The 25004-nt window shown below is 38.8% G+C and overlaps 1 protein-coding gene across 2 annotated transcripts in view; it reads left to right on the top strand.

Annotated features, from left to right (window-relative positions):
- PTPRN2 (protein tyrosine phosphatase, receptor type N2) overlaps positions 1-25004 on the top strand; it is a 622865-nt gene that overhangs the window by 117246 nt on the left and 480615 nt on the right. The window lies entirely within an intron of this gene.

The following is a 25004-nucleotide window of genomic DNA, read 5'->3' as shown; positions in this document are numbered from 1 at the left end:
CCCCTGAGTGCTTGTTTGTTTTCTAGTTTATGAAATTACTTAATCATTGGAAGTGAACAGTTGCCCAAAATTGCCTATTGGAAAGTGAAGAGATTCATTCGTGACAGTGAATCAAGTGAAGAATATACAGGCAATAAAGAGTCTCAGTAGCATTTGGTCTCCTAGCTACTAAGCTGTTCATTAAGAATGGTTGAAATTTAGGGGAATTATTTTGATTGTCAGAGAGCTTTTATAATTCATAGAGCTTAATTCTGGTAATTAAGGTCAATCTCAGTTAACAGCAACAACAACAAACCACCACCACCACCAACAACAAAAAAACCCAACAAACTAAAACAACAACCAAAAAACCCAACACAACCAAATTGCTGTACACTGCTGCTCAAACTCAGAATTTTGGCAATCTTCAATTTCATACTCATATGCAGTGTTATGAAACTCAGTCATGCTTGTTGGTGCATTCACCCTACTAATATAAAATGATCTGAACAGAACAATTTTCTTATCAAACTGTCTCAAAAGCCAGTCTGTATCAGAGGAATGCTTGTGTGCTGAGATACTAGTGATGGTTCAGTGTCAAGACCAGAACTTGGAAGCATTTCACTCAATAGTTAGCACTGCTTGGACTTTAACTTGGATTCCTCATTGATGCTGAATGTGAACACCACTCTTCTGAGAATTTGGTTGGAGATCAGGTTCTGTATTCTGTAACTTCTGGTTGTCAAGGTCTAAAATTCTCAAAGGTAGAAATTGAAATAAACAATATAAAGTCAAATAGATGCCCTGGGTGATGAATACAGAGAAGAAACACACTTAAACAGTTCCCAAATCCACTTTGTTCACTAGTGACCTGCTTTCTTCCTAAGAGATGTTTACTTACTAGGTGTGTACCATGGTCTGAATCCACTTGTCTGCCAATGTAAATAAATCTGCAAAGCCCATTTAAATTAAAAAAGTAACGGTAGTGATATTTCTTTGTTTCAAAACCACAGAGAGTATTAGAAATCAAATTCTTGTATTCCTGGCTTTCAAGGCAGTTTAGTAGATTTATAATCTTGTATTTAAGAAAAACTTTTTTTTTTTGCTTTGAGGTATGTTTGTATTTTTGATGAAACCAAGGCATTTGCCCTTTTGAAAGATGATCAGGTGTGCAAATGTAGTTACCTAACACAAATATTAGCAGATGTGTATGTTGATACCAGTTGGGCTTCAAGAAAATATCTTTCAGAGAGACAATTTTTCTGTTAATATTAGAGTTCTGGTTTTCACATGAAGACATTTAGCATATTCCCATAGGTCATATTTGTCCTCTATGTCTAGTCATATAAATATAAATCGCTTCTTACCCTTTAGGATGATGTCACAAGTGATATTTATTATCTACCATTCAGAAGTGGCTTATTTTGGGCCTGAGTGGAAGCGGGAACTGCCATTTGGTTTCATCACCTGGAAGAGGTTGTGAGCCAGTAGGCCAGGCTCCCTAGTGTACTTTTTCACGTGACAAGACCAGGACCTGGGCAAGTCCACGTTTAAGTAGATGTTTGAATGTAAGCATCCAAGAGTGTCTCTTTGTGTTCAATGAATAGTACCTGTTGCATATTTATCTTCATTTTTATCAGTCTTGCGTATACTGTGTGCTGTATTCACACTGTAGGCTGACTAGGTAATTATTAATCTATTCTTAAGCATTTCAGCATCAATCACTACTGTAATATATAACTGTTTCAAAAAGATCAATGACTTTGCTCAATGAGGAAAAGTGCTATTTCACCAATTGGGAAATGGGAGATCAAGAAGAATAAGGCTGAAACTGTCAATGCTGAGCATGTACAAACTTTTTTTTTTTTTTTTTTTTTTTCCACTCCCTGAGGGTTATAGGTACATTACATGTGAGTGGATTTACACAGAAACAGCTAATAATGTCTCTGGGAGTCAAGAATGATCATCTATTATATTTTAATCTCTCTATGAAGTGTAGATATTATTTTTTTGGAGAGGTGTGTAGTGGTGTAGAGGGAGCCAAGGTATTTAACTATGAAGATTCTCAGGGAACTGAACTGTTAAATCAGCTGTTTATGTGGCAGTCTCCCATGTAAGGGACTGCCAATGGACCTAGTAGTACTGTTTGAAGATGGTATGAGATCACATAGTGCTGACAGTGTTGAGTCCCAGAGCATGTTCCCCAAACCAAGCAACCTGGAGCATCAGAAGGGAGCAACCAAACGGAGAACATGACCATCCAGGTCCCAGATTATGAGGTGTGTCCAGTGCTATGTTAGAGCTGAAGGTGATATTGGCCATCCTGGTGGGAGGTGTGCCCTGCTCAGGACACTGAGTCACCATACAAAGGAGCCCAAACCCCACATGGCAGGAAGGAGGATTGGCTAGAAGTTATACCTTAATGATTGGAGGCTGGATACTCTTAAGATGAGAGTGGATGGTAAATTGTGATTTTCAGAAGGAAGTTCTGTATCTGTTTGCAGTGGTGGTCTTTCAGAATAGATAAAGGACAATGGTAATAGGTGAGGGGGGGGCAGTTGTCTCTGGTGAGATATCAGTAGAGCCTGAACCACTTAGAAGCAGTCAGAAATGAACCCCGACTTGTAATCTCCAGGCTACTCAAAATTGGTTGGATGCTCAGATTCCCACACAGGCTGTGCATAGGAATGGTGGTGTTTCTTCACTTGGTTTTGAAACCTCGTGTTGCTTACCTTCTGCCTGAGAAACCTATGGAGGAGTAACACTGCTTTAAGAGCTGTTGCTCCTGAAAGCAGACTTCCCGGTTTCTTTCTTATTAGCAACTTTTCTTCTTAAACTATGCACACTTATGACATAAAATACATAAAAATATTTTAAATGCACATAACTAACCTAATGACTGACCTTTGTAATTACTTTCAGGTCCTTCCTTACCCTGTTGATTGTGTTTTGAGCTTTAATTTTGAAGAGTCTGTTTATCCATTTGCAGTGAGGTGGTTGGCATCATTGTTCTCATCTTTCTGATCTTATTATTGATGCTTGTTTGAGGAGTTTTCAGGCAGAATAGCAAATTCAATGTCCTTTATTTTGAAGAATAAGCAATATCTTCTGCAAAGGTTGCAAGTATTCACTGAGGCATGTTAACAGTGCAGGACCAAAGGGGCATCCTGTTAGAAAGTCATCTGTGGCAAATGAAAGTTTTCCTTTTATTGCATGGGTGCATTATCTCAATTCTGTGAAGCTCTTATAACTCCCAAATCCAGAAAACATGTTTCTTCTGTGTTGTCTTTTATACCTGTGTTTTGACAATTCTTCTGATATTGGTCCTGTTAAATGAAATATCCTATGATGAATCCATGTTAATTCATGTTGTGAAACGCCACAACTAATGCCCAACTTTAAAGCTTTATCATTGTGATATTTGTTCTTACTAACTTACTCTCGATACCTGACAGCTTTATCATTGTGATATTTGTTCTTACTAACTTATTCTCGATACCTAACGGTTATGTTCTTGATTATAGCCATTGCTGCAGTGTGGTTGAACTCAACCTTTTAACTTTGCTTCATTTATCACGTCTCCCGCCCCAGCATAAATAGATATAGTGCATGTAGTTTGTAGGAAGTCAGCATGGCCCCCTTATAACATGGCCTGGATAGCAGCAAAGAGGAATGTGAGACCCACCTCAAGGACTTGTACCTGGCTGTGAGGGCTTGTTTGCTCCTGTGAGTTACTGGAAGGCAGGAGAGATGGAGCTGGAAGCCCCACATCTGCCAAAGAGGGTGCATGTGCCTGTAAGAGGGTTGTGATTGTGAACGTAAGTATGAACACGGCCATGGAGATTAGAGATTTTGGAGTTAACAATAAAGGGTGATTACAAAATTGGTAAGCATTTCCTGTCATTTTGTAAGTGCCTAGTACTGTGGTTTATCTGTTTTGCTGTTGTTGATCCTGGATGTAAAGCTCACTGATTGCCAGTTAATTACATACCATTAATAAATCAATAAACCACTTTAATCCTGATTTCATTGAAATCATGTGACTTGACTGTTTTTTTTTTTCTGTGACAACATTATGTAAAATTGATGTAAAGGAAGATAAAACATCCAGAAAACACATAATGCATGCCCTCTTTACTTAGTATCTCAATTTGTGTTATGGGTTGCAGAAGTGGTGGTTCAGGAGATCCTGTTGTTCTGGTCTGTATGACTGGCTCTGATAGCTCTTTTATTAAAACCAATGTGAAACAGCCATATTCTTTTATTCTATTAGGAAGTTTTATCTTTAAACAAAAGTATGATCTTTGGTAGCATTTTAGCACTTGCTGTCTTGTGCTTCAACCAAAGTTCCATTAAAATTCCAAGCACCTTTTGAATTGAAACGCATGCTTTGGAAAATGCTATTCTGATCTCTTTGCGTTGATGGTTTCTGCAAAATCTCAGCCCAAGCCATAGCCATAGCTTGCTGTAGTCACTACGTTTTGTTTGAAAGAGGCTGATTTAAAAGAAATAAATAAAGTAAAAAAAACCCATCATATTAGTATTTATAGTACCTGATGACAGACACTGCATTTCTGTTGGATGAGTTAGAGTGCTCCACACGCGTTGTGTCTGTCTCTGTGTCTAGTTTGCATATTATATGTTAATGAGAATGAGAAGTGTGTTGTCAGTTAAGAAGGTTATATCTAAAGGCCAGTGAACTGGGAACGCATCCGAGACGTATTTATTCTATGAATGCTGCTTTCAAATGGCCAAGGCCTGGAAGTAGAGAATTAATGGCTGCTCTGAACTTGTAGTGCTGTTAATGGCATTGTGTTTGGTGCTTCTGCTCCAAATGATACTCACCTGTGCTGTGAATTCTTCCTCCAGCGGGGGAGTATGTGAGACCCCAGTGCTGTGTGGAGATCTGCTTCATTAAATTTATCAGTTTGGGTTCAGAATGAGTGTCTTGGAAATGATTTCTGTTCTAGAAGTAAATGCTTTTAGATGTGTAGCTCGTAAGGACTGTTTTTGCAGGTGAGCAAAGCAAAAGGCAATGACATACACGTTTTGCTATTTCTGCCTAATGGCTTATGAATGATGTGAAGAACATGGAATTCTACCATTCATCTCTAATGATAAAGTATGAAATTATGCACATTAAATAATTTCAACAAAGTGTTTCAACTTTTGTGAAAAGCTCTCCAAAGAATACCAGCATGAATTTCAGTTGATAAAAGGCTCACGTGACTGGTCTGTGGACTGAGGCTTCCAACTAAACTAATGAATTAATTACAGACAAGATCCAGAAGGTGAGGAAGGTTCTATACCTGGTAGAAGTATCTGTGCAAACCGAAAAATGACCTGCAGTCACTGGAATGGTTGCTGACACAATTTTATAGAGCACAACATTTAGAGTTAAAATGTTATTTATTGGTTAGCTGAATTGTGCCCATATAGGTGCTGTCATTTCACTTAAATGTTTGCATCTTAGATATCTTCCTAAAAACAAACAAACAACCCCCTCCCCCCCACGAAAAAACAACAACAAAAAGAAGCTGGCAGCTTATTTTGAGAATTGAGAACAATGCATGCAATTGAAATTTATTGTCTGCAGAGTGCTTTTGCTGCTGCAAACCTTCAGTCCTGATTTAATAACCGTCTGCCCAGAAAATCAGCCTCACTGTGGGTGTTGGCATGCACTGAGGAATATTTTTCCTCCCTCGTTTAATTTTTGACCATCAGCAGCCTATTGCTTATACATTAAGCTATAATCAGGAGCACTTAGAAGTGCTTTCCATTATTGGGTGTTTAGTGACCGCTGCAGTGACTGCTGCATTCTCACACCCCACATTACAAATTCACCACCTTTTATGCTAATTGGCAGAAAGCTTCAGAGATTCACAGGTTATGGAAGCAGAACTGCCCTTCTGTGACACTGGGAATGAATTACGTCTTGGGGATAGGCTGGCTGGATAGATGTACAAAGAGGGCTTTCTTTGGCTATGTACAAAGCTGGAAGTCCGTAGGCAGGTGTGCCCTGCCATTTCTGTAACACTTCACAAAGCTGTAGCTTGTGTGCACTCTGCCATGCAGATATGGAAGATGGTTCCTGGGGAACGCGCATGGAAGCGTACGTATTCATAGGTGTAGTATTCATCTTGGCAGGAGTTATTCTAACTCAGTTGTTTGCATAAACGACGGGCTCTTCCTATAAAGCTAATAAGTGGCTCCCGTGGCTCCATACAGATGGCATCAGCACCTGTTTTTGGACTTATGAAATGCATATATGTATTTCAATAGGTAACATTTCTCAGAGTTTAACAAACTATTAGAAAGCACTAGGGAGATTTGTATGCCGTGTACATATTTCTGAGACTTGAATTCTGCCCCTGGGGAATTGACACTGCTACTGCTCAAAGGAGAAGCTATCAAGGGAAAAAATATTGAAAATCCAAACATGAGCAAATAAGAGATGTTTTATTTCCTCTTCCCCCTTTTCCATGTGCAAAAGATTGGGAAATAACTGATATTGAAACTGTAGTGGCAGAAGCCACTAAGAAGAAAAAAGGATCTGAGGAAAAGCAAATAATATTAGTGCTTTGCTTTATACTATAGCTTCATCATAACCTGCTGGAATTACAGTTTTATCTTGGATCTGACAATAGTAGGATTTGGTGGTTTTTTTTTTTTTTTACTACATTAATGTTGTTTTTCTTCCAGTTGTTACAGCCTGGAAATGGCATATGTTTGTAAGTTTTCTCTAAGATGCTGTCAGAGCAACTGGAAGTAAATTTTTATATTGCATGTAATTGCTGTTATTTTGAGTTTTTCAACCTATAGCCTGAGTAGATACTAGATCCCACATATGAATATTTTTAATACTTAGAGATTCATTCTCACTGTGTCCCTGGTAGGTAGGTGAAGACAACACAAGGGAAGAATCATTTACTGCATATCTAATTGGATGAGAATGTAAAATTTTCAGAGAACAATTCTCCCTGTTTCAAAGAATATATCAAAATATCTCAGTCTTGTGTGTTTGCCATTTGGTCAGTACAGATTATTTCCCATTCTTAATCTTTGTGTTGAGAACTCATGTGTTTGTCTCATAAAATCCCCAGATTTTGGTCATAGTTACTGGTGGTTTGCAATATTAGTATGTGGTCAGTGCATGTACTTATCTGTGGTATAGATGTTCCCACAGGAATGTTCAATAAATGGATTTTATGGCATTTCTTGTAGAGAACAATATTCCTTACTGTCCGCCATAGTCACAGTTTGTTACTTGCCACTGTGGAATTGGTCAGAGTCCCATGGAAGCCTTGATTCAGCACTCTCCAGTGTGAGTCTGTGTGGTGCTCTGTTGGTTTTAAAGGACAGACCTCTGCATGGATTCATGACTACCAGCACTTGTTAGGAGATTTAGGACTTCAGAAGAAAAGTCTGACATAGGAAGAAAATACCCAAGAAAAGAAACTGTGATTGGGGTAATTTTAAGCATATGTAATTAGTTTTGTTACAGAAAAGAAAACTCCTTGCTGGCAGTGCTCTCTTCCTATTACACCCTGTAGATTGAAACCCACTGTGAATAAATCGAGTGGTATCTGGGTTTAATCCAGGGTGCTAGGAATACAGACATGACTTTCAATGCAGGGACAGGCACAGCCCCTGGCCATAAAGCCTCTATCAACTTCCTTTCTCCTCTCACCCCTCTTTCCTGTGCCACGGTTGCATCCTTACTTGTGTGACTGGTTCTCTTCTGGCTGATGCTGAGTAATGCTGGGATGTAGACAGAAAGCTCATCCCAAATGGATGCTGCTGCAGTTACGTTTATGATATATACTCAGAAAATGGGTGTTGCAAAAAGTTACTAGAGAATTATTGTGGACCTTAAAGTTATTGGGAGTCTCTGATACTGGATTGGTATTTCAAGAGCTGTTCTCTTTTGAATGTTAGATTTGTGTTATGCTAAAGGCACATAGCATTTTTAACTGTGATATATGTATATATGCAATGCCTAATGCAAGTTTGTATAGGCAATTTCATATTTCCTTAATACATATATATTTCTACTAGAACATTACTGCAGCAGATGGATTGAGAAAGCTAAACCTGCTTATGAGGCTCATATGTATACATTTTGATTCTGAATATACACAGAAAGAGCACAGAGGAATCCAGTGAGCGTACAGAGCACAGCAGCGCCCTTGGCAAAGAACAAAACTGGTTCTTGAGATTATTGGAAATGAACTGGCCAGCCTATATTTCTACATGCCATACAACGGCACAAGAAACACCCAGAAAGCCAGACATTAGAAAATCCCTTTTATCTGAAAAAGCAATCTTCACTTCTTGTAAGTCTTGGCTCCAAAATGTTAGTGTGAGCAGAAGCGGAGATGGGGCTGGACTGCTGATGAAAAGCAGATTGAAGGGACTCTAACAGGAAGCAAACAAAACCCTTATCTTTCAGGGGGCTGATGTTTTTTTTTTTTTTTTCCTGCTTTTCCTTTCCTTTTTGTTTGTAGATACGGGAGTTAATCAGTAAGAGGTGGTAGCTGAGGCATGTTTACGTGCAAGATGCCCTGTCCTTCCCTAGGCTGTGCCTGTGCCCTGACTCTGAGGCACTGCTGCTTCCCCAAACCCTGCAGACATCCTTTCTGGGGGCAGCGGAGCCTGGAGATTCTGCAGCTCTGCCTGTCAGCTTCCTCAGCAGTGCTGTTCATATAGAATCACAGAACTGTTACGATTGGAAAAGGCCGCTAGTCCAACCATCAACCCATCACTAAACCACATCACTCAGTGGTGACATCTTCCCTTTCCTCAAAAACCTCAAGGGACAGTGACTCCACCACCTCCCTGGGAAACATCTTTAGTACTATCAGGAACCCTTTTTAAAACCAGACTAAGCTGACTGCATTGCTTTGGCTAGTTAGCTGAAGGAAAAGGTTTCTATGAGCTCTTGCTTTAATATTTTCCTCTCTCTGTATGAGGCCTCAGTCCTCTCTCTGACTGTACCCATCTTTTCAATCCCAGACGTTTTCCTGCATTTTAGTCCTTAAAGCTGAGGAGCACACAGAGAAGCACACCCTGTATATTCACATATGTGATGAAAATAGATTTTTTAAGTTAATTAGCAGGTAGCTTTTCAATTCCTCTTGTGTACTTGATTTAGCAGCTTTGTGCTCATGCGAGCAACCCCCACTGACTGCAGTGGGAGGCTGTATGGAAAGGCCATAGGCTTGCCAGCCCTTGGCCTGCAGCTGGCAGGACTGAGAAGGGTATTTCCTCTGGTCCATTCTATGGATGGGAGAATAAAAAGGTGTCTGTGTCCAAGAGACAAGATGCTAGAAATCTCTACACCTTCCTAAGCTTGGTATCTCTGGCAGCCTATTATCTGCTGTTAAGAAGGGGATTGCTGGCATTAGAGAAGCTCAGAAGCACTAGTGAATTAGGGCAGGATGCTGACCCTGGTATCTTTTTCCTCTTTACAAACCTCAGGTCCGTTTTGGGAGTGCTGTCTATATGCTATTAAGAACTAAAAGCATATGTTAATAGCATCGTACATTTTGAACCTCAGATTGACAAATTCCATCTGGCATCTGTGGAAGTGCTGATAGTATAGGAGGAAATGGAAGGGCAAGCAAAAGGGAGGAGGGAATGGCTCCTTTGGACTCCTTGCATGCCAATATCTGCTGAAGTGGCCGTCGTGTCCTTCATGGGCTCTGGCATCTGCCCAAGCTCACAGAATCTCTCCTCTCTTTCAACATCAAGACACAATGCTGCCTGTGTCAGAGCCGCAGGCGAATTGAAATAACTGTAGATACAGAAAGGAACAAAGTGAAGGAGTCTTTTGAAGCCCAGAAACCACTTTGAATAATTTAGGGATCTTCCTTATCATCCTACTGTTTTTGCTGGCAGTTTAGATGTACAGATTCAATGGCTTAGTTTGTAAGAAAAAAAGCAGAGGTTGGGGGAATGAAACAGCTCAAGTTGGGTTTTGTCTGAACTTCGCTGTGCTCAGACTTCTATCTCCTTGTTGTAAATAACCAGCTTTCTTTTTCCTGAAGATTTCAGACACTTTTAATTATGAAGAGCAGTTGACAAAAAAAGAACTTGCTTTTTTCCCTTGAATGTGTTTATCATTATAAAAGTACTGAGCCCTCAGCAAGTAATTTTATGACTACAGATTTGCATTTTGCAATCTCACCTCTTGCAAAAATTCCTCTATTTAAAATTAATAATCTGTCCTTTACCTAACAAAGTGGGAATGCTTTGGAAAAAAAGGTGTGCAGGTTTGAAATATTCATGGAGGTCTAAAATGGAGTACTGGCTTTTGTTTACTATAGATTGCATTGGCTTTCATGAAAAGGAGAATTGGCTTTTAAAAGAAAAACCCAAATCCCTTCAAATGCTTGGTTTTGGGAAGGAGGGGGAGAACCATTGCTGCCTGATGATTTGTTTTCATGAGATGTCTGCATTAGCTCTCAAATTACAGAGCTGATTCGATGGAAAATTGCAAGAGGCTGCTCATTTGTGACTGACCCTGCCATCTACCAAGAAGATAGACCTTAGGCGTAATTGGGTTGATGCTGATTTGATCACACACACACACACACACACACACAGAGAGAGAAGCTTAAAATAAGTCTTAGATCTGCAGAAGCAAGGCAGATTTGTCCTTAAATTGCCTCTTTTGTTGGTTTTCACAGGACCTTGCTACACTGGACAACTGCCTGTTAGAATTCATGTGCCTAGTTCAGTGGGCTGGGGATAAAGTTAATTTTATTGCTTCTTTATGCAAGTACATTCTGTCTGTGTGGTTGGAGAAAAAAGTGTTTGCCCAACATCCTACCCCAAGAAATGCATTGTACCCTATAGTGTATCATTTGAGTGGATGAAAGAAATCTAGTGAGATTGTACTCCTTAACAACTGGTCATCAGCACATGTTTTAAGTAGCCTAGCATTGAGAATGGGCAGAATAGCAGATTCAGCTAAGGAAGGTAACATAGGTCTTGACTAGTTTGTGGAGAATTTTTTATCATCTCCATAAAACATAATCCAATTATGGATTTGTTTTCATTTTCTCTGGAAATCCAAGAATGCACGAGAAGAGTTTATCGAGGGAGCAAATTCCATTCTGCTTTCACTGAGTGCCTGCACGCCTCTTGGAAGATAGATCTGTATGTTCTGTGCCACTGCACATTCATGAAGACAGCCAGCACAACCTCAGATGTCTGGGAGAAGCAGGGGCAGGGCTGCTTTTGTAGAGCAGGGAATGAACGAGGGCTGGAAATCCATGAGATGCGTTAATTCGGCACCTCGCCCAGCTGCCCCCGTGGGTATGGCTTGGCAGTTCCCCTGCCCTGCTCAGCCACTGTCTCATGCTTGACTGCCTTGTGCAGATGCAGAGGATTGCAATTTGCAGCTGCCTGTACAGGTGAAAATTTTATCCAAACACCCTGCTGCTTAAGGACCTCGATATCGTGCTTCTTAATTGTTTGGGAGGCTCACCACTTGTGCTAATAATGGGCTTGCTGGAAGATGGTTTGCAGCGAAGCTGAGTATTTTGTTCAGAGATCTGATTAGAGATGTATACAAACAAAACATGCCCATAAACATACACTGGTATTTTAAAGAGCAGTTGTTCTGAGATCTTATACTGCAATGGAAGAAGAGTTTTTAGGCTCATCCCAGCAACGTCCACAACGATGCTGTGAAGTTTCAAATATTTTTTAGCGTGGTTGCAGCAAACAGTTCTGTGTTTGTGACAGACTCCTCCCTTTGATAAGTAAATTTGCATGGATGAGTTAAGCCCTCTGAAAATAAGGGCTTACAATGAATAAAACGCCAATGTACAGTACCCCTTTAATTACCATAGTTCTAAGATGGCATAGTTATAACATGTAATTAAATTTCATTGTATAAAGGGAACACGGGCTGTGGTAGGCACGTCTTTCATCTTTTGATGTATAATGACATTCAAAATATTCTCTAGTACTCAGTTGATAAACAACTTGAAGAGTCAGGGTCTACGGAGTAGCTTGTTTGATTTTAAATTTGTAAGATTGGCACGTGGTCTCTTTTGACGCTACTGCATTCTGATGTGATGCCTTTATCTAATGTCATTAACAGTACATGCTGAATGTACAATTAAGCTTGAAACTGTCAATGTCAGTGGCTGTTAAAAAAGGGGTTGATAAAAATGAGAAGAACCGCTGTTTTGTAATAAGCATCTGTGTTGCTTTTAAGTCAAGGAAAAAAAAATCAATGAATTTAAATATATTGCTGTCTTCATTGCCAATGTAATTCAATAAATATGTTAATTCGGTGTTCTGAGCACTGAAGGGAGTTGAGAGCTTTTTCTGTCATTTGTTTTTGTCAGTTCTGGTTTTCATGGTTTTTTTTGTTTGTTTGTTTGTTTTGTTCTAGTTAGTCTTCCAGCTTAAGTCCAGTAATAACAATACTATTAAATTACAATAGAGAGGAAATATTCTACATGTCAGATTTTTAACAATGAAACAGACAGTTTTTGTCTGTTTTATTTTATCTTTGAAATAGCAAACCAGCAATGACCGCAAACTTTCATCATTAAAAATTCTTTTGATACAACAGGAAAAGAACAATTTAACAGAAGAAAATCATTTTCAAACCACATGCAAATTTCAGAACAGAAATGTCTTCCAGACCACACTGTTTGTCTTTGCTGTGGAGCGTGATAGACTTCTCATATATTTTAGTCCCATTTAGGAATATACGTGTTCTGTACTGGCATGAATCACATATGAAACACTTCTTTAAAGTCTCTTTGACGTAATACCATTATTTAGTACCGAATTATATAAACCGATAAGAGAAACACCTGTATTTATATTTCTGTGCAAGCGTTCTCCTATTTTGCACTAGCTACACGTGTTTTCTAAGGAAGGTGTTAAGATTGCTAAGTGCAGATATACAGGGAAGTCATACTAACAACTGGAATAAGATTTGCTTTTGTGGTTTCCAGAAGAACCAACAGATGTGAGAGTACTAGAAAGGAGATGAAGACCTGGGAGTGTGCAGAACTGCAAGCTCCCATGTGCCTTGGCATGGCTTCATGTGCTGTGTTGTAGAAAAGACTGAGGCGTGATTGCTGAGCGAGTAGAAATGAATGCCTGTGTCAGACGCACTGAGTGCTCTTAGTGGCATCTACAAAATAGACTTTTCTTTTAGCGTACGAGATTTGTTGAGGTACACCACTGTTATTGTGTGAGGCCTCTTCTGATGCTTCTCCCTTAGTGCTTTTCTGGTTGCCTAAATAAGAGCCAAGAAAATTTAATTATCAGAATATATATTTTTATCTTATTTATTTTTGTCTAGTGAATGGCTGGCTGCTTGGACCACATTGCTAAAGTATATGTCTGGATTTAGGTATTCAGAATGTGGCCTCATAAATAGGATATAGAAACAAAGCTCCAGTTCATAAAGTTACTCCTTGCCAGTTAATGTTCCAGATAATAAAGTAGCAACTTTGAGAGCAACCTATATAATAAAAAGACACGAGGAATATTACACGCAAAGGAGCGTGTACTTGTGAGAAGCAGAATTTCCTATATGCAGTACGATGTGAGAGGCCACGAAGCTGAGGACCAAAATCTGAAATGTTAGAAAATTCTCAGTTGGAAATAGCAGAAGAGAAGAGCCTGAACATATTTATCAACTGCAGGGTGAGTGCACGTCCTTGCCTTGACGTTAACCTGAAAAACAATGGATAACTTTAGTATGCATCTATCTAGGACATGGAGGCAGAGATAAACGAGTAGCAGGGTGCAGGCCTCAACAAGACATCCCCTGGGATACTCATACAGACATTCCCTTTCAGCCAGATTGAAAAAAGTCTATTTGAAAATAGAGCATGTGCAGAGGAAAGGCTGAAGACAAGATCAGCAAACGGAGCCTCTTCTCAGTGAGGACACTAGAGGGGTACATTTATTTAGCCTTGCAGATTAAGCCTGAGAGATGAAACCTGATGTAAAGATGATACCTGATGATACAGCTGATATCTCCGTTATTGATTAAATACCAGGGAGAGAAAAAGGCTATATAAGCTAAAGGCCAGAATTAGCATGAGAACAAATAGGTACTAATGAGTCATGGCTAAATTCAGACTCAGAGGATCTTTCCAAGCCTCTGGTCTCTTGTGCAGCCTTTGAGATAGAAACTTTGTAGGAAAAAGTGAGAAATGTATTTAAGGTGAAGTTTGATGCATTTTTATGAGAGCTATTTTGATGTGCAGCACACATTAGAGGAATTTTGTTCTTCTCATCCTATAGCTGACTTTAAACTTATTTGCTATGCTGCCCATTACACAAAATTGTATTTCTGTTGATTGTCTCAGATACCTGTGAGATGTATAGGTGTTTCACAAGAAACAAAAACCTCAAAAGAATCAATCCACTGCTGTTTATGCTATGTGCTTAACAATATGTTTATATGTGGGCTACAAACAGAACCAGGGCTCTTTGTCCTTGCATGTGAGCAGCAAGGAGTGGGCCACCTCCAGCCAGCAGCCAGCCAGGTGTGCACTGCATCCAGTGCTCCTTGAAATGCTGTAGCTCATGAGCCACACATATGGTCAGAGTAGAAGGGTTAGACAAAATCATGCCAAAGACTGTTCTGACACTGTACCAGTACGGGCTGATTTCCTGTGCCCAGGAGCATGCTGTAACTTGGTTTAATTTACCTGTGCATACACAGTTGTGCTTTCTCTTGGGCTTTGGCTTGATGTACATATGAAATATAACTGTTAAACTTTATCTCTGATGTAAAGCAATAGGTCAAATATCAATCTGTTTTAGAATGCAACAAGAAAAATACATCCATTTTAAAGTTTTTTTTTAAGTTTATTACTTTTCCTCTGTTTTACTAGTTATCTCAGTATCTATCTTCTTTGTATTCATTTCCAAATAAGCCCCTTTGCCCTTCTCCCTTATATCCTCCATGTTTCATAAACACTGTAACCACTTATAAGCCAGCTTAAAGCTGTCCTTCGTATTCCTTCTTGAAATTCTCCTCTCTCAAGCACACAAAATATGTTCAAGGACTTGATCTGTTTTTTATCATTTGTTGTCCTTCTGCCTGATATTGCTAAGCTCTTACCTCTGTATACATATCTAAACAACAGAAGTACTCACTTATGAATGGGATCTCTTTGGGGAGAGTTGCTGTATTGTTTTTCTCCTCATTATTATTATACTTATGTAGATATATAATTAAATATACTTAACATAAGTAAATATATAATTTTTTATGTTACTGTTGTGGTAAGCATGTGTTTCAATCACGTTCCCTGAACAATTATTGAGGATATTAGGTACTACCATGTTATCAATAATTAAAACTCTCGCTGAACAAAAACCATGCCGGAAAACTCATGGACCTTACAGCCCACATTCTTCTCCTTTGGCTCTCAGTGCCATCTAATATATGCTTGCTACCTTCAAGGACGGTACTGTATGCAAATTTTCTACTTTGCATATAGTGTGATCCATCTGTTCCTTCTGCTTTGTTTTGATTTATTTCAATTCCGACTTTAACCACCATGTTATGACATTTGCCCGTTCTCTGAATTGGATGCACTGATGGCCATTGTTGAATACTGTTCTTATGTTAAACAAAACTATCAAGCTCCTACTTTCAGCTCTTATTTTTTTTTTTTTTCTGGAAGAGATTATAATTTTTTAGCGTTATTTGAAGGTGATATGATTATTTGAAAGAATATCTTTATGTTCTGTATTTCACGTTCACTGTTAGTTTTGAATGCTCAGACCATTGCATACTATTAAATCATGAATAAACACTTGATAGGTAAGTATAGAGCATCCAACTGATTGAGCTGTAGCAGGTACTTCTCTCTGAAGTGATTTAAAAATTAACTCTTGGAAATTGGCTATGATAGAAATCATAGACAACCAGTTCTCTTTCTCTATGAATAAAAATAGGACCTGAAAATGTATTTGAATACACTTAAAAAAACCTATACTTAAGAACATCTAGCTTAATGCTAGGAAATTAAAAGTTGTTTTATTCATTTGGAGTAGAAATGCCTTCAACCTTTTAGGGAAAGCAAGAACAAATTACAGCCAAATTTTCATTTCACAAGTCATCTTCATCCAGGATAAGCCAGGGCCCCAAGGTCAATTCTTCAATTTGGTATCCTATTTCCATAATGTTATTCTGCAGTGTACTTTCATTATTACTGGAGCAGTGCTCGCTTTCCTATTAGTTTTATAAATGGCTATGTTAATGCCTTTTTGCAGACAAAACCACCTTTTGTTAATATCCCAGTGGATTTCTTAAGGATTAAAATATATTTTTTAAGCAGCCATTGGTCTTATTTATATTTTTTTCACTGCTGATTAGTCCTTGCCACCTACCCAAATCTGGCATCGTTCAGATGGAGGTCAAAGCAGGTTTTAAGATCTGTTGAATGATTGGTTTGACTGACAGAAAAGAAATAATCGGAAGCTGAAAATTTTAAGAATCTCTGTGAAATTTAGTAAGATCCAAAGCAATGCAGTAGTAGGAAAAAAAATGGGGGGGGGGGAGGGGGGGGGAGGGCGAGAGGGAAGTAGCTTTTTCTTAAGGTAGATTTAGATGGTTTTCTTTGTCTTTATTGTTTTGATAATGATGGAACTTCAGCTCAGCTGGGGTACAGTTGTTACCTATAAAATCTTGTCAGTTATGTTCTAGACAATTAGATATTTACTTCCACAGTTGTAATATATGAATACAGTAGATAATTATCCAATACAAAAATGGATGGAAGATGTCTGCAGTGTTCCACAGTGTATATCCTCACTAAGCTGATAAAATCACTTCTTTAGTGATGGCATTATTATGCCAATTTGGAGGGGTTATATGCTCTTCAGCAATTCTTTTCCAGGATAAGCTAGAATGTACTGTTTTGTCATGTTAGGTATGAACCCTAACAAGTAGATGTGCTTCCCTATACAGAAAAAAGACACAAAACTCCTGAATTGCATAGGGTTCAGATATGAAGAAAATGCTAGGCGGATTTGTGTTTGTTGCACAGGCAAGCATTGAGTAAGATCTCCTAAGGCTGTAGAGTTAGATGGAAATACTGGGTCCATAAGTCATATTGATTACATTTATTTTTCTGATTTGTCTTTTGATGGGATGATAAATGATGTACTTACGTAAAATATAAATTTATTCAAGGAAGTAGGGTGAAAGAAGTTATCGACTGATTTCCTTGGTTTTCCTCACAGCTTCTGTACATGGTACAGACATTGTAGTAAATACTAAACAAAATCCTATTAGTGGTTGTGCACTATTCTGTTCTTCTTTGGAAGTGAATGTTAGGTCCGAGTTAATCCGTTTATGAAGTGGATTTTTGTCACAAAACATGTCTTTGCTGGAACTCTATCTCCCTAGAAATAGTTATCTGGATGACTGTTATTTATTTCTGAAATTATACAGATAAATGATTGGTACCTGCCCCTGGCCTGCTGCAACTGGAACAAAACAAGTGGGCTTAGTGTTATCAAGTTATGTCTTTGCATAGCATAGCTCTTTCTTTTTGCTTTTAATCAAGTCTATTAAGTAATTGTTTTGTAAAACAGAAACAATGTTCGGTGATTTTTCTAAATCCTGACATATGTGTTGGTCTGGAGACATGTGGTCTAGCAATTTGTCATGGAGCTCAGGAACCTCTGACATACTGCCTTTGGTTGAAATTTTCAAACATGAATGTTTAAGTAGCAGTGGATCTGACAACTTTAAAGCAATGAGTTGAGTACTGTTAGCTCCTGCATCGTCAGAAGCAGACATTTTTAGATAAAGAAGAGAGGTGAGACCATTTTTACTTTAGAATTTGATACATAAGGTTTTCAAGGTATGCTACGCTCTGATTTGGAGGAAGTCTTTATATTGAGTGATAATGACTTGAACTTGTAGCCCATACTGCACAGATATCACATACAAATATGCTTAGGATCTAAACTGGTTCTGTGTACTTATTAAAGTACATGTGAAGGGGAGCTACTTTTTTTTTTTCTTTATTGTAGTTAAACTGCTTCAAGATGTCTTCTGTGTGTGTTTAGCTAACTCCAGTGCACCTGCTTTTTTGGCTTTCCGAGTGTTCTGTTCTTAATTATGGTGCTGGCACAAACACCTGCTGTTGGAGATATGCCCTGGGTTCTCCTGACCTGAATTTTGGCACTCTGCCTTGTATAAGTTAAGAATGGATAGTGTCTCTAGAGGGGCGCTTTTGGAGAGTGTAGATCATCCTACCTAAATTTTGGAGTATCTTCTAAATGCCCTTCTCCCTCTCTCGGATAATCTCTTCTTGGAGACTTTGTAGTGTACTTTATTACTTCTAACAATCTCCATAGCACCTATGACTTCCAGTGTATACACGCTGTCCATTAGTTAAGTTACTTTATATTAAAAACAGTTAAAGAAAGGAATGCAATTTCATACGGCTCCCAAATTAATGACAGTCTGCTTGCACATTGGTTGCTTTCTGTTGGCATCTGGGTCCTAGTACAGACTGCCACTCTTAATCATATTTTAATTTTCAAATAAATTGCTTTCATTATCCTTTCATTTACAATACCATGTGTGCATTACTGCTCATTAATGTTTGTCATCTACTTTGCTGAGGCTGGGTTTTTAAATAGCCGTGGTTGCAGTGCAGTAATTAAAGATGATCCATGTTGGTTTTGTAGAAATTATTCTGAAGCCTTCTTACATGCACAAAAAAAAAAGAAACCCAAACTTGGAGTGCTGTTGAAATAAATTCCTTAAATGTATGGAAACAGCTTAGTTTAAGTGCTTTGCCTGTAGGTATAAAGCAAGCATTTCTAACGGTTCAACTAGAATACCTAAGCCTAATGACAGATCTATATTTCTCTAATTACTAACAGGCCAGTTGGTTTTGGATATAAAATCTTACCTTACTTTACTTTCATGCACAAAATTTGTTCATATTTCTTCACAAAACTTTTCTTCCAACATCTGTTCAGCATTGTTGACTGAACTGTGCCTTCTATTTAGTCCCTTTCTTCCACCAGAAATGTGAAAGGACAGAAACAACACGACAGAGATTTTAAAATTACAATTTTGGAACAGTGTTCCCATGGGACAGAAGCCAAACCAATAACAATAGACTTTGCCCTCGCTTTCGCATAGCAGTCTTTCCCAGATTGTACATCATCATAATATGGAAATTCTTCCCATTGCAGGTAGTATTTGCTTCTCTATGACAGTCTGTATGACTAATACAAAACATGGATCTCCATACCTGTGCTAATCTGATACTTTTATTCCTTTGCTTCTTACGTGTACATGCTCAGCTTAGGAAATCTGGCCGTTAGGGATCCTGATGTGGATGTTCGAAAGTAGTTTCACTACTGATATGGCGCAGGAGTAAAAGAAGAATACAATATTGGAAGAGAAATTTAAATGGATTTTTAAAGCTGTGATACTCTTTATGAACTGCCAAAGAATTAGTAGTTTTCTTGAAGTAATATTTCAAGAAATGACTTCAGGTAATGAACATATCCTGACATAACAGGGGTCGGCTCCAAAAGCTGCTGCAGTCTTACTGCCAGGACTGAAAACTTTAGTTCTACAATTACCTGCAGTGCTTTTGCATCGTGGTACGTGGTCATGGCTGAATAGGCCTCTCATTTGTATCAGGCTGAATTTGCTTCAGAAATGAAAAGATGAAACACATTTTACCTCTTTCAGTCTATGCTGTCATTTTCTTTTAATGAACCTTGTCATCTCTCCATGACTAAGATCTTAACATTCTCTCCCCGGCTCAGAACAAAACCCAAAAGTCTTAAGAACCCAAATTGCTTATGTTCCCAGATTTTTCTACAATTTATATGTCTTCATATATAAAAATATATTTGGACATATGTTTTTCTTGTCACGCTCCAGTTAAAGTAATTCTCCATATTTTTGAACTATTATAATAAATTCTTGGTAGTTATTTATTATAATATTTGACTTAAAAACTTGACATCCAGATGTGAGTACTTAAAACGGACATATCCAGTCTCTAGAAGTTTGAGCATTAATGCTGGTCCTGTTTTTAGTTGTTTTATTTGGGTTGTTTTGGGAGATTCAAATTAGTCATAAATTCATAAATTTACATATTTGAGCAATGTAGAAAACTCAACAGCTTTCTTTTGAGTCATCTCTTACTTTGGCTTATTATTGTACTCAAGCTGAAATAGACACAAACCTCCTCTTAGTGCTCACTTGCCAAAAAGCAAAGCTGTTTGAAAAGTGATAAAAAAACTGAAAAAACTCAGCTAAAGTTATACTCACTTTCTTTTTTTAGAGTTTGTTCTTTAATTATGGCTGTTCCATTTTTCTTGGTATGGATATAGCCTTATGACTTTACCCATACCAATACACCTATCCGCTCATTTTAAAGAATTTGGGTTAGCTGAACCACCTTCTGCATATGCTGCTCTCTCATTGGTTCTGGAGAAAGCCTGCAGCCATTACAGTCCTAAATTGACTGTCCAATCTCATATGCAGGATTTGGTGTGGTGAATCAGATTTATGAACACTTTTCCCTAAAATTCAGATCATTTAATATGAGAAGAAACATTGCCTTTATTTATTTGTTGTTAAAAATGGTATTTTCTCGTATTCAAAATGTCTCGATTCTAATTAACAGTGAAAAATGGAAGGAGATAAGTAGATGGAGAAGCTGATAACATTACTCTATGTTATCAAAGTAACATGTAGGTTATCTAGATAAATCCAGGCTGTCTAAATAAAACTGCAAGTTTACTCATGAGAGTATTGGAGTCTCCATGGCTGCAGCCTCCTCTAGGCCACATCCACTGCTGCACCATGGGCTCCTCCATGGCTGCACATGGAGATCTGCTCCATGCAGTGCCCATGAACTGCAGGGGGAAAGCCTGCTCCTCCATGGGCCTCTCCGGAGCTGCAGGGAACTTCTGCTCCATGCCTGGAGCACCTCATGCCCTCCTTCTGCACTGACCTTCCTGCCTACAGGGCTGCTTATTTCCCATTTCTCACTCCTCTCTTTCAGATGCTGTTGTGCAGCAGATCGCCCCTTTCTTAAATCTGCTCTCCCATGAGCCAATTGCTCATGACTCAGCTCTGCCCAGCAGCAATGGGTTGTCCTCAGGAGCTGGAGCAGTCTCTGATCTGACATGGAGCAGTGCTGGGCTCTGCTCACAGAGGCCACCCCTGCAGCCCTGTGCTACCAGAACCTTGCTATATGAATATTTTAAGCTACTACTGCTAATTTTTTCATGTTTTCTAAAACTTTGGAGATGCAAAAGAACTATGGAACACTGTGGGTGCATTAGAGACAATTGCTTAAGTGGGTAGTTGTCTCTGAGCATGGAAATATTCCACTGCACATGCCTAACAGTTGCTGAATGCATTGGAGTTCCTGGGAAGGAGAACTGATAAACTTTTTGAAAGTAGATTCAAAGTTACATGCTTATAAATGTTTGCCTGAAACCCAAACCCTAACTCTGTCAATGTAAAATTCATTTTAGGATATTCCTCCCATTTTCTGGGCATATGTTAATATTCCAAAGACAAAACATTGAGAGGTCATACTTCTCTGCGTATGATGACTTTAGAATTGAAAAATGGTAAACAAATACAGTGTCTGATTTCTAATTTTCATATTTAATTTCTAGTACCATTCAGTTTTCTTATACAGCAAATGTATCTCTGTATAATCTCTTTGTTGTTTACAGCACATCATTTTGTGAGGCTCCATTATCCAAGGCTAATATCTTGTATATGTTGATTATACCATGCAAATACAATGATGCATTTGCTGTAATTCATGATGATTCTAGATGGGCCTGGATTTAAGTTTTGGTAAGCAGATACTAAAAATTAGAATCACTAGAGATGCAGTAAGGTTTTACTACTCCTGTGGCAGTACGTGAAAAACATCAATACTGGAGTGGAAAATCAGAATGTGAGGAGATGAAGATAGGGAAGAGGAGTAGTAATACTGTTAAAGAATTGTAATGTTGTCAGTTTTGCACAGATTGTCTTATTCTGGTCATCGTTACCGTGGTTTGAGGAAGATCCCACCTGCTGTGAGAAGACATCCCTCAACACAGGGAAACTGCTTGCAATAGCTTAAGAATAAGCAGCGAACACTTGCTTTTCAGTAGTGTAATAGGGATCTGTACAGCCCTTGTCTCTCTGTGTAAGAGGTATCAGTAATGTCAGTGAATTGCTGAGGACCCGCCAACAACATTTAAGAAGAAAATCTTGTTTATGTAGTTATATTTTTTTCTGTTTGTTTTGTGATATTAAAATAAGCAGAGCAGAAAATGATAGATGATTTTTTTTTTTTGGAGTAACAGTCACTGTCCAGATAAGGTGAGGGCTAAAAGATTTCTCTTCTTCATACCACATAATATGCCATTTTCATTTTGTGCTGCTCATAACCCTGAGTGTCACAGCTTTCTATTCTAGTCTGAATAGTCAATGAAACATTATGAAGCCGATAAGAAAAGCTGCTCCCCGTTACTTGGCAACGGCTGTTAAGCAGAGCTGAGTGCTGTTGATTGAGGAGATTAGCTGCCAGAGATAAACCTCCTCTTTCTGCTGCCCTGCTGCTTATCTTTCCACCCATAACAAGTTGCACCAAATATGACAGCAGTCAGTGGTTGAGGCGGAATATGAACTTTGCAGCAAATGAAGTTTGCACAAAAGACTTAGGGTGCTGCCATAAAAAAATGTGGAATTTATTAAAATTTGCAGGCTGTTTGCCAGACTGCCCTTCCTTGACTTTGGGGTGAACATTTTTATTTGAGAGGGTGATGTCCCAGATGTGACAGAAATGGGATGCTCTGTTCCTACGTTGCCCATTCATAAGCGCTGAAAATAGGAGCAAACATTTTAAATGCTTTTCTATGGCTCCAGTTCTCAGTGACATTAAGGAAAGAAATGAAATGTGCCACAATATTACTGCAGTCGCTGAATATGCAGAAGTTGGATTAGAGGATTTTGGTTGATGCCTTTGGGAGAAAACGCTATTGAAGATTAAACAAAAATCTCTGGGTCCATTGAAAACTGTCTATACCAATGCATGAAATGGAAATCTTTCTGGTTTTGGTATACCCAAATTGCATTTCATCAGAGAAGCATACTGTTGACTTGAAAAACAAGGCTAAAATGTGGTGAGGGTTAGAAGCTGGTAGGCTTTTTGTCTTCTCAAGTATCTCATTTTTCCTCCTACATTTTTAAAATGCTGTTTTGTCCCTTCGCTTTCATTACTGAGTGCACACTTCTGTTTACATATTTGTCTGTGGAGAGTTTGCCTAAATCATCACTCTCCGTCCAGCCAACCTTCCTGCTGGCCAGAATGGGAGGCAGGGCTTGGCTGGTGGAAGACTTTGGGGAATGGCAAAGCACTGGTTACATACAACGCTCAGAGTGAAACTCTGAGGCTGCCTTTCTGCAGAGACCTGGGCGAATAGTTACCTATCTAATAGGCATCATAAGCGCAGCAATATTATTGAAATGGGTATTGCTAGTTTCTAAAATTCAGCAGAAATTTCAGAATAAAAGATTTTGGGCAGAGGCATTTTCCTTCATTTACGATTGCAATCTTTTTGGTTAGCGCCGTGTAAACATGATGAAAAAAGTGATGCTTTCTGCCTGGAAGAGCATGCAGGTGAAGTACATGATGAGACAACATGCACATCTACTATATTCTGTGCAGTTTTGTTGTCCAAAGCAGCCATCAGCTACTTCATGAGCAATATAGGACGAAGGAGAAATTTAGATGCCTGGCACTCATTAGTGACACCCTGTTTCAGTGGATTTCTTGCTGATCCTGGCTTCCAATTTCTTTATTTTGCAACTTTGACGAACTTCTTCCTTTTGTAGCATAAATTCTCTGCTCAAGATTATTAATGCACGTTCTATCTTCTTTAAGAAGTCTTTTTGCTAAGTATACAACTTCTGTACTTAACCACTCAAATTGCAGGAAAATCTAAAGCTTAAATCGCAGCTTAAATTCTACCCCAAAGCTCCCATTTAATAATGGCATGTAGTTTTATACAGTATTTTAAAAAGCATGTTACTATTTATATGTATGCTGAAATGTTGGATATTTCCTGAACGTTGTATGTATCCTGTGAATAAAATAGGAAGCTGTTTGGGCTTGCACATTTCACGTGCATTGAGGGGTCTTGGAACCCACTGCAGAAGCAAAAATAGCAGGCTTTCTGAATTTATTCTTACCATAATTTCAGACATTGCAAATCTTAAAATATGTTCTGAAGAGTAATAAAGCTGAGGAGAATTAAATAGTTCTGCAGCTGTTCCCAGTCCTGTTGCACATCTCCATTCCCATATCATTTCACCCGTCTGTGGGCTTACCTATAGAGACAAAAGATCACCCTCTGTGCTGAAGGCAGAATTCAGTGCTGGAAAAGGATGCTCACCGTAGGGCTTTTTCTATCCTATAGATAATCTCTTTTGTTCCTCAGTGCCCTTTCCAAAAATTATCATTCATTTTAAAACTTAGACACCGGAACACTGCATTCCTGTACTGACCTCATCAGTGGTGCATAGCGAATGACATCACCTCCTTATTCTACCTTACTGCTGTCATGTTCGTATATCCACAAACCTTATCAGTGCTTTACTCCTGCTACTGTCTGACAATGCTGTGGTTTGAACCAAGCAAGGAAGGACTGCAGTGTCTCATTTCCATTGCTCTTGCCATTAGCAAAGCTGCAGGTGGTGCTCCAGCTCTGTCATGGGAGGGGGGGCAACTGTGTCCAGATCTATAACTGTGATAGAAATAACTTCTGGATGCAGCTTCCAATAAGTGGTCCTAGTTATAAAACACAATATTTAGCTGTTTTAAGTCAGAATTTGTTTGAATACTGTCAGATTTCACACTCTGTCCAGCCACGTCAGCAGAAGCAGTTAGCAGCCCCTTGTCCACGTTTGAGCTGAGGCTCGTGGCTGTCCTGGTGTCTGTGCATGGTGCCAGAGG

The sequence above is a fragment of the Gallus gallus genome, chromosome 2 (assembly GCF_016699485.2).
Source record: "Gallus gallus isolate bGalGal1 chromosome 2, bGalGal1.mat.broiler.GRCg7b, whole genome shotgun sequence".
In the NCBI taxonomy this organism is placed as follows: domain Eukaryota; kingdom Metazoa; phylum Chordata; class Aves; order Galliformes; family Phasianidae; genus Gallus; species Gallus gallus.
The sequence above is the reverse complement of the archived record's forward strand: the minus strand, read 5'-3'. Positions and strand labels throughout refer to the sequence as shown.